A 16,316-nucleotide genomic window follows, 5' to 3' on the forward strand; every position below is an offset into this window, starting at 1 on the left:
AAAAACGAAAAAAAAAAAACGAAAGGGGTAACACTGTCGTTTTTTTGGGGGTCGAAATTTTGAATTTTGATATCTCAGCTCTGGAAGGGTCTAGAGCCTCCATTTTTGCACTCAGGTCAAAGTCTCGTGACCCTCTATCAGAATCCAGAGTTTTGAGAAGATTGGAGAAACTTAATTTTTCGCCCAAAAACGACAAAAAACAAAAGGGGTAACACTGTCGTTTTTTTTTTTCGGGTCGAAATTTTGAATTTCGATATCTCAGCTCTGGAAGGGTCTAGAGCCTCCATTTTTGCACTCAGGTCAAAGTCTCCCAGCCCTCTATCATAATCCAGAGTTTTGAGAAGATTGGAGAAACTTAATTTTTCGCCCAAAAACGAAAAAAACCGAAAGGGGTAACACTGTCGGTTTTTTTCGGGTCGAAATTTTGAATTTTGATATCTCAGCTCTGGAAGGGTCTAGAGCCTCCATTTTTGCACTCAGGTCAAAGTCTCACGGCCCTCTATCATAATCCAGAGTTTTGAGAAGATTGGAGAAACTTAATTTTTCGCCCAAAAACGAAAAAAAAACAAAAGGGGTAACACTGTCGTTTTTTTTTTCGGGTCGAAATTTTGAAATTTGATATCTCAGCTCTGGAAGGGTCTAGAGCCTCCATTTTTGCACTCAGGTCAAAGTCTCACGGCCCTCTACCAGAATCCAGAGTTTTGAGAAGATTGGAGAAACTTAATTTTTCGCCCAAAAACGACAAAAAACAAAAGGGGTAACACTGTCGTTTTTTTTTCGGGTCGAAATTTTGAATTTCGATATCTCAGCTCTGGAAGGGTCTAGAGCCTCCATTTTTGCACTCAGGTCAAAGTCTCACAGCCCTCTATCATAATCCAGAGTTTTGAGAAGATTGGAGAAACTTAATTTTTCGCCCAAAAACGAAAAAAAACAAAAGGGGTAACACTGTCGTTTTTTTTTTCGGGTCGAAATTTTGAATTTCGATATCTCAGCTCTGGAAGGGTCTAGAGCCTCCATTTTTGCACTCAGGTCAAAGTCTCACAGCCCTCTATTATAATCCAGAGTTTTGAGAAGATTGGAGAAACTTAATTTTTCGCCCAAAAACGGAAAAAAACGAAAGGGGTAACACTGTCGTTTTTTTTTTCGGGTCGAAATTTTGAAATTTGATATCTCAGCTCTGGAAGGGTCTAGAGCCTCCATTTTTGCACTCAGGTCAAAGTCTCACGGCCCTCTATCATAATCCAGAGTTTTGAGAAGATTGGAGAAACTAATTTTCCGCCCAAAAACGACAAAAAACGAAAGGGGTAACACTGTCGTTTTTTTTTCGGGTCGAAATTTTGAAATTTGATATCTCAGCTCTGGAAGGGTCTAGAGCCTCCATTTTTGCACTCAGGTCAAAGTCTCACAGCCCTCTATCATAATCCAGAGTTTTGAGAAGATTGGAGAAACTTAATTTTTCGCCCAAAAACGAAAAAAAAAACGAAAGGGGTAACACTGTCGTTTTTTTTTTTTCGGGTCGAAATTTTTAAATTTGATATCTCAGCTCTGGAAGGGTCTAGAGCCTCCATTTTTACACTCAGGTCAAAGTCTCACGGCCCTCTATCATAATCCAGAGTTTTGAGAAGATTGGAGAAACTTAATTTTTCGCCCAAAAACGACAAAAAACAAAAGGAGTAACACTGTCGTTTTTTTTCGGGTCGAAATTTTAAATTTCGATATCTCAGCTCTGGAAGGGTCTAGAGCCTCCATTTTTGCACTCAGGTCAAAGTCACACAGCCCTCTATCATAATCCAGAGTTTTGAGAAGATTGGAGAAACTTAATTTTTCGCCCAAAAACGAAAAAAAAACGAAAGGGGTAACACTGTCGTTTTTTTTTCGGGTCGAAATTTTGAAATTTGATATCTCAGCTCTGGAAGGGTCTAGAGCCTCCATTTTTGCACTCAGATCAAAGTCTCACAGCCCTCTATCATAATCCAGAGTTTTGAGAAGATTGGAGAAACTTAATTTTTCGCCCAAAACCGAAAAAAACGAAAGGGGTAACACTGTCGTTTTTTTTTTCGGGTCGAAATTTTGAAATTTGATATCTCAGCTCTGGAAGGGTCTAGAGCCTCCATTTTTGCACTCAGGTCAAAGTCTCACGGCCCTCTACCAGAATCCAGAGTTTTGAGAAGATTGGAGAAACTTAATTTTTTGCCCAAAAACGAAAAAAAAAAACGAAAGGGGTAACACTGTCGTTTTTTTTGGGGTCGAAATTTTGAATTTTGATATCTCAGCTCTGGAAGGGTCTAGAGCCTCCATTTTTGCACTCAGGTCAAAGTCTCGTGACCCTCTATCAGAATCCAGAGTTTTGAGAAGATTGGAGAAACTTAATTTTTCGCCCAAAAACGACAAAAAACAAAAGGGGTAACACTGTCGGTTTTTTTCGGGTCGAAATTTTGAAATTTGATATCTCAGCTCTGGAAGGGTCTAGAGCCTCCATTTTTGCACTCAGGTCCAAGTCTCATGGCCCTCTATCAGAATCCAGAGTTTTGAGAAGATTGGAGAAACTTAATTTTTCGCCCAAAAACGACAAAAAACAAAAGGGGTAACACTGTCGTTTTTTTTTTCCGGTCGAAATTTTGAATTTCGATATCTCAGCTCTGGAAGGGTCTAGAGCCTCCATTTTTGCACTCAGGTCAAAGTCTCACAGCCCTCTATCATAATCCAGAGTTTTGGGAAGATTGGAGAAACTTAATTTTTCGCCCAAAAACGACAAAAAACAAAAGGGGTAACACTGTCGTTTTTTTTTTCGGGTCGAAATTTAGAATTTCGATATCTCAGCTCTGGAAGGGTCTAGAGCCTCCATTTTTGCACTCAGGTCAAAGTCTCACAGCCCTCTATCATAATCCAGAGTTTTGAGAAGATTGGAGAAACTTAATTTTTCGCCCAAAAACGAAAAAAAAACGAAAGGGGTAACACTGTCGTTTTTTTTTCGGGTCGAAATTTTGAAATGTGATATCTCAGCTCTGGAAGGGTCTAGAGCCTCCATTTTTGCACTCAGGTCAAAGTCTCATGGCCCTCTATCAGAATCCAGAGTTTTGAGAAGATTGGAGAAACTTAATTTTTCGCTCAAAAACGACAAAAAACAAAAGGGGTAACACTGTCGTTTTTTTTTTCAGGTCGAAATTTTGAATTTCGATATCTCAGCTCTGGAAGGGTCTAGAGCCTCCATTTTTGCACTCAGGTCAAAGTCTCACAGCCCTCTATCATAATCCAGAGTTTTGAGAAGATTGGAGAAACTTAATTTTTCGCCCAAAAACGAAAAAAAACAAAAGGGGTAACACTGTCGTTTTTTCGGGTCGAAATTTTAAATTTCGATATCTCAGCTCTGGAAGGGTCTAGAGCCTCCATTTTTGCACTCAGGTCAAAGTCACACAGCCCTCTATCATAATCCAGAGTTTTGAGAAGATTGGAGAAACTTAATTTTTCGCCCAAAAACGAAAAAAAACGAAAGGGGTAACACTGTCGTTTTTTTTTCGGGTCGAAATTTTGAAATTTGATATCTCAGCTCTGGAAGGGTCTAGAGCCTCCATTTTTGCACTCAGGTCAAAGTCTCACAGCCCTCTATCATAATCCAGAGTTTTGAGAAGATTGGAGAAACTTAATTTTTCGCCCAAAACCGAAAAAAACGAAAGGGGTAACACTGTCGTTTTTTTTTTCGGGTCGAAATTTTGAAATTTGATATCTCAGCTCTGGAAGGGTCTAGAGCCTCCATTTTTGCACTCAGGTCAAAGTCTCACGGCCCTCTACCAGAATCCAGAGTTTTGAGAAGATTGGAGAAACTTAATTTTTCGCCCAAAAACGACAAAAAACAAAAGGGGTAACACTGTCGTTTTTTTTTTCGGGTCGAAATTTTGAATTTCGATATCTCAGCTCTGGAAGGGTCTAGAGCCTCCATTTTTGCACTCAGGTCAAAGTCTCACGGCCCTCTATCATAATCCAGAGTTTTGAGAAGATTGGAGAAACTTAATTTTTCGCCCAAAAACGAAAAAAAAACAAAAGGGGTAACACTGTCGTTTTTTTTTCGGGTCGAAATTTTGAATTTCGATATCTCAGCTCTGGAAGGGTCTAGAGCCTCCATTTTTGCACTCAGGTCAAAGTCACACAGCCCTCTATCATAATCCAGAGTTTTGAGAAGATTGGAGAAACTTAATTTTTCGCCCAAAAACGAAAAAAAACGAAAGGGGTAACACTGTCGTTTTTTTTTCGGGTCGAAATTTTGAAATTTGATATCTCAGCTCTGGAAGGGTCTAGAGCCTCCATTTTTGCACTCAGGTCAAAGTCTCACAGCCCTCTATCATAATCCAGAGTTTTGAGAAGATTGGAGAAACTTAATTTTTCGCCCAAAACCGAAAAAAACGAAAGGGGTAACACTGTCGTTTTTTTTTTTCGGGTCGAAATTTTGAAATTTGATATCTCAGCTCTGGAAGGGTCTAGAGCCTCCATTTTTGCACTCAGGTCAAAGTCTCACGGCCCTCTACCAGAATCCAGAGTTTTGAGAAGATTGGAGAAACTTAATTTTTCGCCCAAAAACGACAAAAAACAAAAGGGGTAACACTGTCGTTTTTTTTTTCGGGTCGAAATTTTGAATTTCGATATCTCAGCTCTGGAAGGGTCTAGAGCCTCCATTTTTGCACTCAGGTCAAAGTCTCACAGCCCTCTATCATAATCCAGAGTTTTGAGAAGATTGGAGAAACTTAATTTTTCGCCCAAAAACGAAAAAAAACAAAAGGGGTAACACTGTCGTTTTTTTTTCGGGTCGAAATTTTGAATTTCGATATCTCAGCTCTGGAAGGGTCTAGAGCCTCCATTTTTGCACTCAGGTCAAAGTCTCACAGCCCTCTATCATAATCCAGAGTTTTGAGAAGATTGGAGAAACTTAATTTTTCGCCCAAAAACGAAAAAAAACAAAAGGGGTAACACTGTCGTTTTTTTTTTCGGGTCGAAATTTTGAATTTCGATATCTCAGCTCTGGAAGGGTCTAGAGCCTCCATTTTTGCACTCAGGTCAAAGTCTCACAGCCCTCTATTATAATCCAGAGTTTTGAGAAGATTGGAGAAACTTAATTTTTCGCCCAAAAACGGAAAAAAACGAAAGGGGTAACACTGTCGTTTTTTTTTTCGGGTCGAAATTTTGAAATTTGATATCTCAGCTCTGGAAGGGTCTAGAGCCTCCATTTTTGCACTCAGGTCAAAGTCTCACGGCCCTCTATCATAATCCAGAGTTTTGAGAAGATTGGAGAAACTAATTTTCCGCCCAAAAACGACAAAAAACGAAAGGGGTAACACTGTCGTTTTTTTTTCGGGTCGAAATTTTGAAATTTGATATCTCAGCTCTGGAAGGGTCTAGAGCCTCCATTTTTGCACTCAGGTCAAAGTCTCACAGCCCTCTATCATAATCCAGAGTTTTGAGAAGATTGGAGAAACTTAATTTTTCGCCCAAAAACGAAAAAAAAACGAAAGGGGTAACACTGTCGTTTTTTTTTTTTCGGGTCGAAATTTTGAAATTTGATATCTCAGCTCTGGAAGGGTCTAGAGCCTCCATTTTTACACTCAGGTCAAAGTCTCACGGCCCTCTATCATAATCCAGAGTTTTGAGAAGATTGGAGAAACTTAATTTTTCGCCCAAAAACGACAAAAAACAAAAGGAGTAACACTGTCGTTTTTTTTCGGGTCGAAATTTTAAATTTCGATATCTCAGCTCTGGAAGGGTCTAGAGCCTCCATTTTTGCACTCAGGTCAAAGTCACACAGCCCTCTATCATAATCCAGAGTTTTGAGAAGATTGGAGAAACTTAATTTTTCGCCCAAAAACGAAAAAAAAACGAAAGGGGTAACACTGTCGTTTTTTTTTTCGGGTCGACATTTTGAAATTTGATATCTCAGCTCTGGAAGGGTCTAGAGCCTCCATTTTTGCACTCAGATCAAAGTCTCACAGCCCTCTATCATAATCCAGAGTTTTGAGAAGATTGGAGAAACTTAATTTTTCGCCCAAAACCGAAAAAAACGAAAGGGGTAACACTGTCGTTTTTTTTTTTCGGGTCGAAATTTTGAAATTTGATATCTCAGCTCTGGAAGGGTCTAGAGCCTCCATTTTTGCACTCAGGTCAAAGTCTCACGGCCCTCTACCAGAATCCAGAGTTTTGAGAAGATTGGAGAAACTTAATTTTTCGCCCAAAAATGACAAAAAACAAAAGGGGTAACACTGTCGTTTTTTTTTCGGGTCGAAATTTTGAATTTCGATATCTCAGCTCTGGAAGGGTCTAGAGCCTCCATTTTTGCACTCAGGTCAAAGTCTCACAGCCCTCTATCATAATCCAGAGTTTTGAGAAGATTGGAGAAACTTAATTTTTCGCCCAAAAACGAAAAAAAAACAAAAGGGGTAACACTGTCGTTTTTTTTTCGGGTCGAAATTTTGAATTTCGATATCTCAGCTCTGGAAGGGTCTAGAGCCTCCATTTTTGCACTCAGGTCAAAGTCTCACAGCCCTCTATCATAATCCAGAGTTTTGAGAAGATTTGAGAAACTTAATTTTTCGCCCAAAAACGAAAAAAAACAAAAGGGGTAACACTGTCGTTTTTTTTTCGGGTCGAAATTTTGAATTTCGATATCTCAGCTCTGGAAGGGTCTAGAGCCTCCATTTTTGCACTCAGGTCAAAGTCTCACAGCCCTCTATCATAATCCAGAGTTTTGAGAAGATTGGAGAAACTTAATTTTTCGCCCAAAAACGGAAAAAAACGAAAGGGGTAACACTGTCGTTTTTTTTTTCGGGTCGAAATTTTGAAATTTGATATCTCAGCTCTGGAAGGGTCTAGAGCCTCCATTTTTGCACTCAGGTCAAAGTCTCACGGCCCTCTATCAGAATCCAGAGTTTTGAGAAGATTGGAGAAACTTAATTTTTCGCCCAAAAACGACAAAAAACAAAAGGGGTAACACTGTCGTTTTTTTTTTCGGGTCGAAATTTTGAATTTCGATATCTCAGCTCTGGAAGGGTCTAGAGCCTCCATTTTTGCACTCAGGTCAAAGTCTCACAGCCCTCTATCATAATCCAGAGTTTTGAGAAGATTGGAGAAACTTAATTTTTCGCCCAAAAACGAAAAAAAACAAAAGGGGTAACACTGTCGTTTTTTTTTCGGGTCGAAATTTTGAATTTCGATATCTCAGCTCTGGAAGGGTCTAGAGCCTCCATTTTTGCACTCAGGTCAAAGTCTCACAGCCCTCTATCATAATCCAGAGTTTTGAGAAGATTGGAGAAACTTAATTTTTCGCCCAAAAACGTAAAAAAACAAAAGGGGTAACACTGTCGTTTTTTTTTCGGGTCGAAATTTTGAATTTCGATATCTCAGCTCTGGAAGGGTCTAGAGCCTCCATTTTTGCACTCAGGTCAAAGTCTCACAGCCCTCTATCATAATCCAGAGTTTTGAGAAGATTGGAGAAACTTAATTTTTCGCCCAAAAACGAAAAAAAACGAAAGGGGTAACACTGTCGTTTTTTTTTTCGGGTCGAAATTTTGAATTTCGATATCTCAGCTCTGGAAGGGTCTAGAGCCTCCATTTTTGCACTCAGGTCAAAGTCTCACGGCCCTCTATCATAATCCAGAGTTTTGAGAAGATTGGAGAAACTTAATTTTTCGCCCAAAAACGACAAAAAACAAAAGGGGTAACACTGTCGTTTTTTTTTCGGGTCAAAATTTTGAATTTCGATATCTCAGCTCTGGAAGGGTCTAGAGCCTCCATTTTTGCACTCAGGTCAAAGTCTCACAGCCCTCTATCATAATCCAGAGTTTTGAGAAGATTGGAGAAACTTAATTTTTCGCCCAAAAACGAAAAAAAAACGAAAGGGGTAACACTGTCGTTTTTTTTTTTCGGGTCGAAATTTTGAAATTTGATATCTCAGCTCTGGAAGGGTCTAGAGCCTCCATTTTTACACTCAGGTCAAAGTCTCACGGCCCTCTATCATAATCCAGAGTTTTGAGAAGATTGGAGAAACTTAATTTTTCGCCCAAAAACGACAAAAAACAAAAGGGGTAACACTGTCGTTTTTTTCCGGGTCGAAATTTTAAATTTCGATATCTCAGCTCTGGAAGGGTCTAGAGCCTCCATTTTTGCACTCAGGTCAAAGTCACACAGCCCTCTATCATAATCCAGAGTTTTGAGAAGATTGGAGAAACTTAATTTTTCGCCCAAAAACGAAAAAAAACGAAAGGGGTAACACTGTCGTTTTTTTTTCGGGTCGAAATTTTGAATTTCGATATCTCAGCTCTGGAAGGGTCTAGAGCCTCCATTTTTGCACTCAGGTCAAAGTCTCACAGCCCTCTATCATAATCCAGAGTTTTGAGAAGATTGGAGAAACTTAATTTTTCGCCCAAAAACGAAAAAAAACAAAAGGGGTAACACTGTCGTTTTTTTTTCGGGTCGAAATTTTGAATTTCGATATCTCAGCTCTGGAAGGGTCTAGAGCCTCCATTTTTGCACTCAGGTCAAAGTCTCACAGCCCTCTATTATAATCCAGAGGTTTGAGAAGATTGGAGAAACTTAATTTTTCGCCCAAAAACGGAAAAATACGAAAGGGGTAACACTGTCGGTTTTTTTTTCGGGTCGAAATTTTGAAATTTGATATCTCAGCTCTGGAAGGGTCTAGAGCCTCCATTTTTGCACTCAGGTCAAAGTCTCACGGCCCTCTATCAGAATCCAGAGTTTTGAGAAGATTGGAGAAACTTAATTTTTCGCCCAAAAACGACAAAAAACAAAAGGGGTAACACTGTCGTTTTTTTTTCGGGTCGAAATTTTGAATTTCGATATCTCAGCTCTGGAAGGGTCTAGAGCCTCCATTTTTGCACTCAGGTCAAAGTCTCACAGCCCTCTATCATAATCCAGAGTTTTGAGAAGATTGGAGAAACTTAATTTTTCGCCCAAAAACGGAAAAAAAACAAAAAGGGGTAACACTGTCGTTTTTTTTTCGGGTCGAAATTTTCAATTTCGATATCTCAGCTCTGGAAGGGTCTAGAGCCTCCATTTTTGCACTCAGGTCAAAGTCTCACAGCCCTCTATCATAATCCAGAGTTTTGAGAAGATTGGAGGAACTTAATTTTTCGCCCAAAAACAACAAAAAACAAAAGGGGTAACACTGTCGTTTTTTTTTCGGGTCGAAATTTTGAATTTCGATATCTCAGCTCTGGAAGGGTCTAGAGCCTCCATTTTTGCACTCAGGTCAAAGTCTCACAGCCCTCTATCATAATCCAGAGTTTTGAGAAGATTGGAGAAACTTAATTTTTCGCCCAAAAACGAAAAAAAACGAAAGGGGTAACACTGTCGTTTTTTTTTCGGGTCGAAATTTTGAATTTCGATATCTCAGCTCTGGAAGGGTCTAGAGCCTCCATTTTTGCACTCAGGTCAAAGTCTCACGGCCCTCTATCATAATCCAGAGTTTTGAGAAGATTGGAGAAACTTAATTTTTCGCCCAAAAACGACAAAAAACAAAAGGGGTAACACTGTCGTTTTTTTTTCGGGTCGAAATTTTGAATTTCGATATCTCAGCTCTGGAAGGGTCTAGAGCCTCCATTTTTGCACTCAGGTCAAAGTCTCACAGCCCTCTATCATAATCCAGAGTTTTGAGAAGATTGGAGAAACTTAATTTTTTGCCCAAAAACGAAAAAAAACGAAAGGGGTAACACTGTCGTTTTTTTTTCGGGTCGAAATTTTGAAATTTGATATCTCAGCTCTGGAAGGGTCTAGAGCCTCCATTTTTGCACTCAGGTCAAAGTCTCACAGCCCTCTATCAGAATCCAGAGTTTTGAGAAGATTGGAGAAACTTAATTTTTCGCCCAAAAACGACAAAAAACAAAAGGGGTAACACTGTCGTTTTTTTTTTCGGGTCGAAATTTTGAATTTCGATATCTCAGCTCTGGAAGGGTCTAGAGCCTCCATTTTTGCACTCAGGTCAAAGTCTCACAGCCCTCTATCATAATCCAGAGTTTTGAGAAGATTGGAGAAACTTAATTTTTCGCCCAAAAACGAAAAAAAACGAAAGGGGTAACACTGTCGTTTTTTTTTCGGGTCGAAATTTTGAATTTCGATATCTCAGCTCTGGAAGGGTCTAGAGCCTCCATTTTTGCACTCAGGTCAAAGTCTCACAGCCCTCTATCATAATCCAGAGTTTTGAGAAGATTGGAGAAACTTAATTTTTTGCCCAAAAACGAAAAAAAACGAAAGGGGTAACACTGTCGTTTTTTTTTTCGGGTCGAAATTTTGAAATTTGATATCTCAGCTCTGGAAGGGTCTAGAGCCTCCATTTTTGCACTCAGGTCAAAGTCTCACAGCCCTCTATCAGAATCCAGAGTTTTGAGAAGATTGGAGAAACTTAATTTTTCGCCCAAAAACGACAAAAAACAAAAGGGGTAACACTGTCGTTTTTTTTTCGGGTCGAAATTTTGAATTTCGATATCTCAGCTCTGGAAGGGTCTAGAGCCTCCATTTTTGCACTCAGGTCAAAGTCTCACAGCCCTCTATCATAATCCAGAGTTTTGAGAAGATTGGAGAAACGTAATTTTTTGCCCAAAAACGAAAAAAAACGAAAGGGGTAACACTGTCGTTTTTTTTTTCGGGTCGAAATTTTGAAATTTGATATCTCAGCTCTGAAAGGGTCTAGAGCCTCCATTTTTGCACTCAGGTCAAAGTCTCACGGCCCTCTATCAGAATCCAGAGTTTTGAGAAGATTGGAGAAACTTAATTTTTCGCCCAAAAACGACAAAAAACAAAAGGGGTAACACTGTCGTTTTTTTTTCGGGTCGAAATTTTGAATTTCGATATCTCAGCTCTGGAAGGGTCTAGAGCCTCCATTTTTGCACTCAGGTCAAAGTCTCACAGCCCTCTATCATAATCCAGAGTTTTGAGAAGATTGGAGAAACTTAATTTTTCGCCCAAAAACGACAAAAAACAAAAGGGGTAACACTGTCGTTTTTTTTTCGGGTCGAAATTTTGAATTTCGATATCTCAGCTCTGGAAGGGTCTAGAGCCTCCATTTTTGCACTCAGGTCAAAGTCTCACAGCCCTCTATCATAATCCAGAGTTTTGAGAAGATTGGAGAAACTTAATTTTTCGCCCAAAAACGACAAAAAACAAAAGGGGTAACACTGTCGTTTTTTTTTCGGGTCGAAATTTAGAATTTCAATATCTCAGCTCTGGAAGGGTCTAGAGCCTCCATTTTTGCACTCAGGTCAAAGTCTCACAGCCCTCTATCATAATCAAGAGTTTTGAGAAGATTGGAGAAACTTAATTTTTCGCCCAAAAACGACAAAAAACAAAAGGGGTAACACTGTCGTTTTTTTTTCGGGTCGAAATTTTGAATTTCGATATCTCAGCTCTGGAAGGGTCTAGAGCCTCCATTTTTGCACTCAGGTCAAAGTCTCACAGCCCTCTATCATAATCCAGAGTTTTGAGAAGATTGGAGAAACTAATTTTCCGCCCAAAAACGACAAAAAACGAAAGGGGTAACACTGTCGTTTTTTTTTCGGGTCGAAATTTTGAAATTTGATATCTCAGCTCTGGAAGGGTCTAGAGCCTCCATTTTTGCACTCAGGTCAAAGTCTCACAGCCCTCTATCATAATCCAGAGTTTTGAGAAGATTGGAGAAACTTAATTTTTCGCCCAAAAACGACAAAAAAACAAAAGGGGTAACACTGTCGTTTTTTTTTTCGGGTCGAAATTTTTAATTTCGATATCTCAGCTCTGGAAGGGTCTAGAGCCTCCATTTTTGCACTCAGGTCAAAGTCTCACGGCCCTCTATCAGAATCCAGAGTTTTGAGAAGATTGGAGAAACTTAATTTTTCGCCCAAAAACGACAAAAAACAAAAGGGGTAACACTGTCGTTTTTTTTTCGGGTCGAAATTTTGAATTTCGATATCTCAGCTCTGGAAGGGTCTAGAGCCTCCATTTTTGCACTCAGGTCAAAGTCTCACAGCCCTCTATCATAATCCAGAGTTTTGAGAAGATTGGAGAAACTAATTTTCCGCCCAAAAACGACAAAAAACGAAAGGGGTAACACTGTCGTTTTTTTTTCGGGTCGAAATTTTGAAATTTGATATCTCAGCTCTGGAAGGGTCTAGAGCCTCCATTTTTGCACTCAGGTCAAAGTCTCACAGCCCTCTATCATAATCCAGAGTTTTGAGAAGATTGGAGAAACTTAATTTTTCGCCCAAAAACGAAAAAAAAACGAAAGGGGTAACACTGTCGTTTTTTTTTTTTCGGGTCGAAATTTTGAAATTTGATATCTCAGCTCTGGAAGGGTCTAGAGCCTCCATTTTTGCACTCAGGTCAAAGTCACACAGCCCTCTATCATAATCCAGAGTTTTGAGAAGATTGGAGAAACTTAATTTTTCGCCCAAAAACGAAAAAAAAACGAAAGGGGTAACACTGTCGTTTTTTTTTCGGGTCGAAATTTTGAAATTTGATATCTCAGCTCTGGAAGGGTCTAGAGCCTCCATTTTTGCACTCAGGTCAAAGTCTCACAGCCCTCTATCATAACCCAGAGTTTTGAGAAGATTGGAGAAACTTAATTTTTCGCCCAAAACCGAAAAAAACGAAAGGGGTAACACTGTCATTTTTTTTTTCGGGTCGAAATTTTGAAATTTGATATCTCAGCTCTGGAAGGGTCTAGAGCCTCCATTTTTGCACTCAGGTCAAAGTCTCACGGCCCTCTACCAGAATCCAGAGTTTTGAGAAGATTGGAGAAACTTAATTTTTCGCCCAAAAACGACAAAAAACAAAAGGGGTAACACTGTCGTTTTTTTTTCGGGTCGAAATTTTGAATTTCGATATCTCAGCTCTGGAAGGGTCTAGAGCCTCCATTTTTGCACTCAGGTCAAAGTCTCACAGCCCTCTATCATAATCCAGAGTTTTGAGAAGATTGGAGAAACTTAATTTTTCGCCCAAAAACGAAAAAAAACAAAAGGGGTAACACTGTCGTTTTTTTTTCGGGTCGAAATTTTGAATTTCGATATCTCAGCTCTGGAAGGGTCTAGAGCCTCCATTTTTGCACTCAGGTCAAAGTCTCACAGCCCTCTATCATAATCCAGAGTTTTGAGAAGATTGGAGAAACTTAATTTTTCGCCCAAAAACGAAAAAAAACGAAAGGGGTAACACTGTCGTTTTTTTTTTTCGGGTCGAAATTTTGAAATTTGATATCTCAGCTCTGGAAGGGTCTAGAGCCTCCATTTTTACACTCAGGTCAAAGTCTCACGGCCCTCTATCATAATCCAGAGTTTTGAGAAGATTGGAGAAACTTAATTTTTCGCCCAAAAACGACAAAAAACAAAAGGGGTAACACTGTCGTTTTTTTTCGGGTCGAAATTTTAAATTTCGATATCTCAGCTCTGGAAGGGTCTAGAGCCTCCATTTTTGCACTCAGGTCAAAGTCACACAGCCCTCTATCATAATCCAGAGTTTTGAGAAGATTGGAGAAACTTAATTTTTCGCCCAAAAACGAAAAAAAAACGAAAGGGGTAACACTGTCGTTTTTTTTTCGGGTCGAAATTTTGAAATTTGATATCTCAGCTCTGGAAGGGTCTAGAGCCTCCATTTTTGCACTCAGATCAAAGTCTCACAGCCCTCTATCATAATCCAGAGTTTTGAGAAGATTGGAGAAACTTAATTTTTCGCCCAAAACCGAAAAAAACGAAAGGGGTAACACTGTCGTTTTTTTTTTCGGGTCGAAATTTTGAAATTTGATATCTCAGCTCTGGAAGGGTCTAGAGCCTCCATTTTTGCACTCAGGTCAAAGTCTCACGGCCCTCTACCAGAATCCAGAGTTTTGAGAAGATTGGAGAAACTTAATTTTTCGCCCAAAAACGACAAAAAACAAAAGGGGTAACACTGTCGTTTTTTTTTCGGGTCGAAATTTTGAATTTCGATATCTCAGCTCTGGAAGGGTCTAGAGCCTCCATTTTTGCACTCAGGTCAAAGTCTCACAGCCCTCTATCATAATCCAGAGTTTTGAGAAGATTGGAGAAACTTAATTTTTCGCCCAAAAACGAAAAAACAAAACAAAAGGGGTAACACTGTCGTTTTTTTTTTCGGGTCGAAATTTTGAATTTCGATATCTCAGCTCTGGAAGGGTCTAGAGCCTCCATTTTTGCACTCAGGTCAAAGTCTCACAGCCCTCTATCATAATCCAGAGTTTTGAGAAGATTGGAGAAACTTAATTTTTCGCCCAAAAACGAAAAAAAACAAAAGGGGTAACACTGTCGTTTTATTTTCGGGTCGAAATTTTGAATTTCCATATCTCAGCTCTGGAAGGGTCTAGAGCCTCCATTTTTGCACTCAGGTCAAAGTCTCACAGCCCTCTATCATAATCCAGAGTTTTGAGAAGATTGGAGAAACTTAATTTTTCGCCCAAAAACGGAAAAAAACGAAAGGGGTAACACTGTCGTTTTTTTTTTCGGGTCGAAATTTTGAAATTTGATATCTCAGCTCTGGAAGGGTCTAGAGCCTCCATTTTTGCACTCAGGTCAAAGTCTCACGGCCCTCTATCAGAATCCAGAGTTTTGAGAAGATTGGAGAAACTTAATTTTTCGCCCAAAAACGACAAAAAACAAAAGGGGTAACACTGTCGTTTTTTTTCGGGTCGAAATTTTGAATTTCGATATCTCAGCTCTGGAAGGGTCTAGAGCCTCCATTTTTGCACTCAGGTCAAAGTCTCACAGCCCTCTATCATAATCCAGAGTTTTGAGAAGATTGGAGAAACTTAATTTTTCGCCCAAAAACGAAAAAAAACAAAAGGGGTAACACTGTCGTTTTTTTTTCGGGTCGAAATTTTGAATTTCGATATCTCAGCTCTGGAAGGGTCTAGAGCCTCCATTTTTGCACTCAGGTCAAAGTCTCACAGCCCTCTATCATAATCCAGAGTTTTGAGAAGATTGGAGAAACTTAATTTTTCGCCCAAAAACGAAAAAAAACGAAAGGGGTAACATTGTCGTTTTTTTTTCGGGTCGAAATTTTGAATTTCGATATCTCAGCTCTGGAAGGGTCTAGAGCCTCCAACTTTGCACTCAGGTCAAAGTCTCACAGCCCTCTATCATAATCCAGAGTTTTGAGAAGATTGGAGAAACTTAATTTTTCGCCCAAAAACGAAAAAAAACAAATGGGGTAACACTCTCGTTTTTTTTTCGCGTCGAAATTTTGAATTTCGATATCTCAGCTCTGGAAGGGTCTAGAGCCTCCATTTTTGCACTCAGGTCAAAGTCTCACAGCCCTCTATCATAATCCAGAGTTTTGAGAAGATTGGAGAAACTTAATTTTTCGCCCAAAAACGAAAAAAAACGAAAGGGGTAACACTGTCGTTTTTTTTTTCGGGTCGAAATTTTGAATTTCGATATCTCAGCTCTGGAAGGGTCTAGAGCCTCCATTTTTGCACTCAGGTCAAAGTCTCACGGCCCTCTATCATAATCCAGAGTTTTGAGAAGATTGGAGAAACTTAATTTTTCGCCCAAAAACGACAAAAAACAAAAGGGGTAACACTGTCGTTTTTTTTTCGGGTCGAAATTTTGAATTTCGATATCTCAGCTCTGGAAGGGTCTAGAGCCTCCATTTTTGCACTCAGGTCAAAGTCTCACAGCCCTCTATCATAATCCAGAGTTTTGAGAAGATTGGAGAAACTTAATTTTTCGCCCAAAAACGACAAAAAACAAAAGGGGTAACACTGTCGTTTTTTTTTTCGGGTCGAAATTTTGAATTTCGATATCTCAGCTCTGGAAGGGTCTAGAGCCTCCATTTTTGCACTCAGGTCAAAGTCTCACAGCCCTCTATCATAATCCAGAGTTTTGAGAAGATTGGAGAAACTTAATTTTTCGCCCAAAAACGAAAAAAAAACAAAAGGGGTAACACTGTCGTTTTTTTTTTCGGGTCGAAATTTTGAATTTCGATATCTCAGCTCTGGAAGGGTCTAGAGCCTCCATTTTTGCACTCAGGTCAAAGTCTCACAGCCCTCTATCATAATCCAGAGTTTTGAGAAGATTGGAGAAACTAATTTTCCGCCCAAAAACGACAAAAAACGAAAGGGGTAACACTGTCGTTTTTTTTTCGGGTCGAAATTTTGAAATTTGATATCTCAGCTCTGGAAGGGTCTAGAGCCTCCATTTTTGCACTCAGGTCAAAGTCTCACAGCCCTCTATCATAATCCAGAGTTTTGAGAAGACTGGAGAAACTTAATTTTTCGCCCAAAAACGAAAAAAAACGAAAGGGGTAACACTGTCGTTTTTTTTTTCGGGTCGAAATTTTGAAATTTG

This window comes from Pimephales promelas, chromosome 17 (genome assembly GCF_988280905.1).
Source record: "Pimephales promelas chromosome 17, fPimPro1.hap1.1, whole genome shotgun sequence".
In the NCBI taxonomy this organism is placed as follows: domain Eukaryota; kingdom Metazoa; phylum Chordata; class Actinopteri; order Cypriniformes; family Leuciscidae; genus Pimephales; species Pimephales promelas.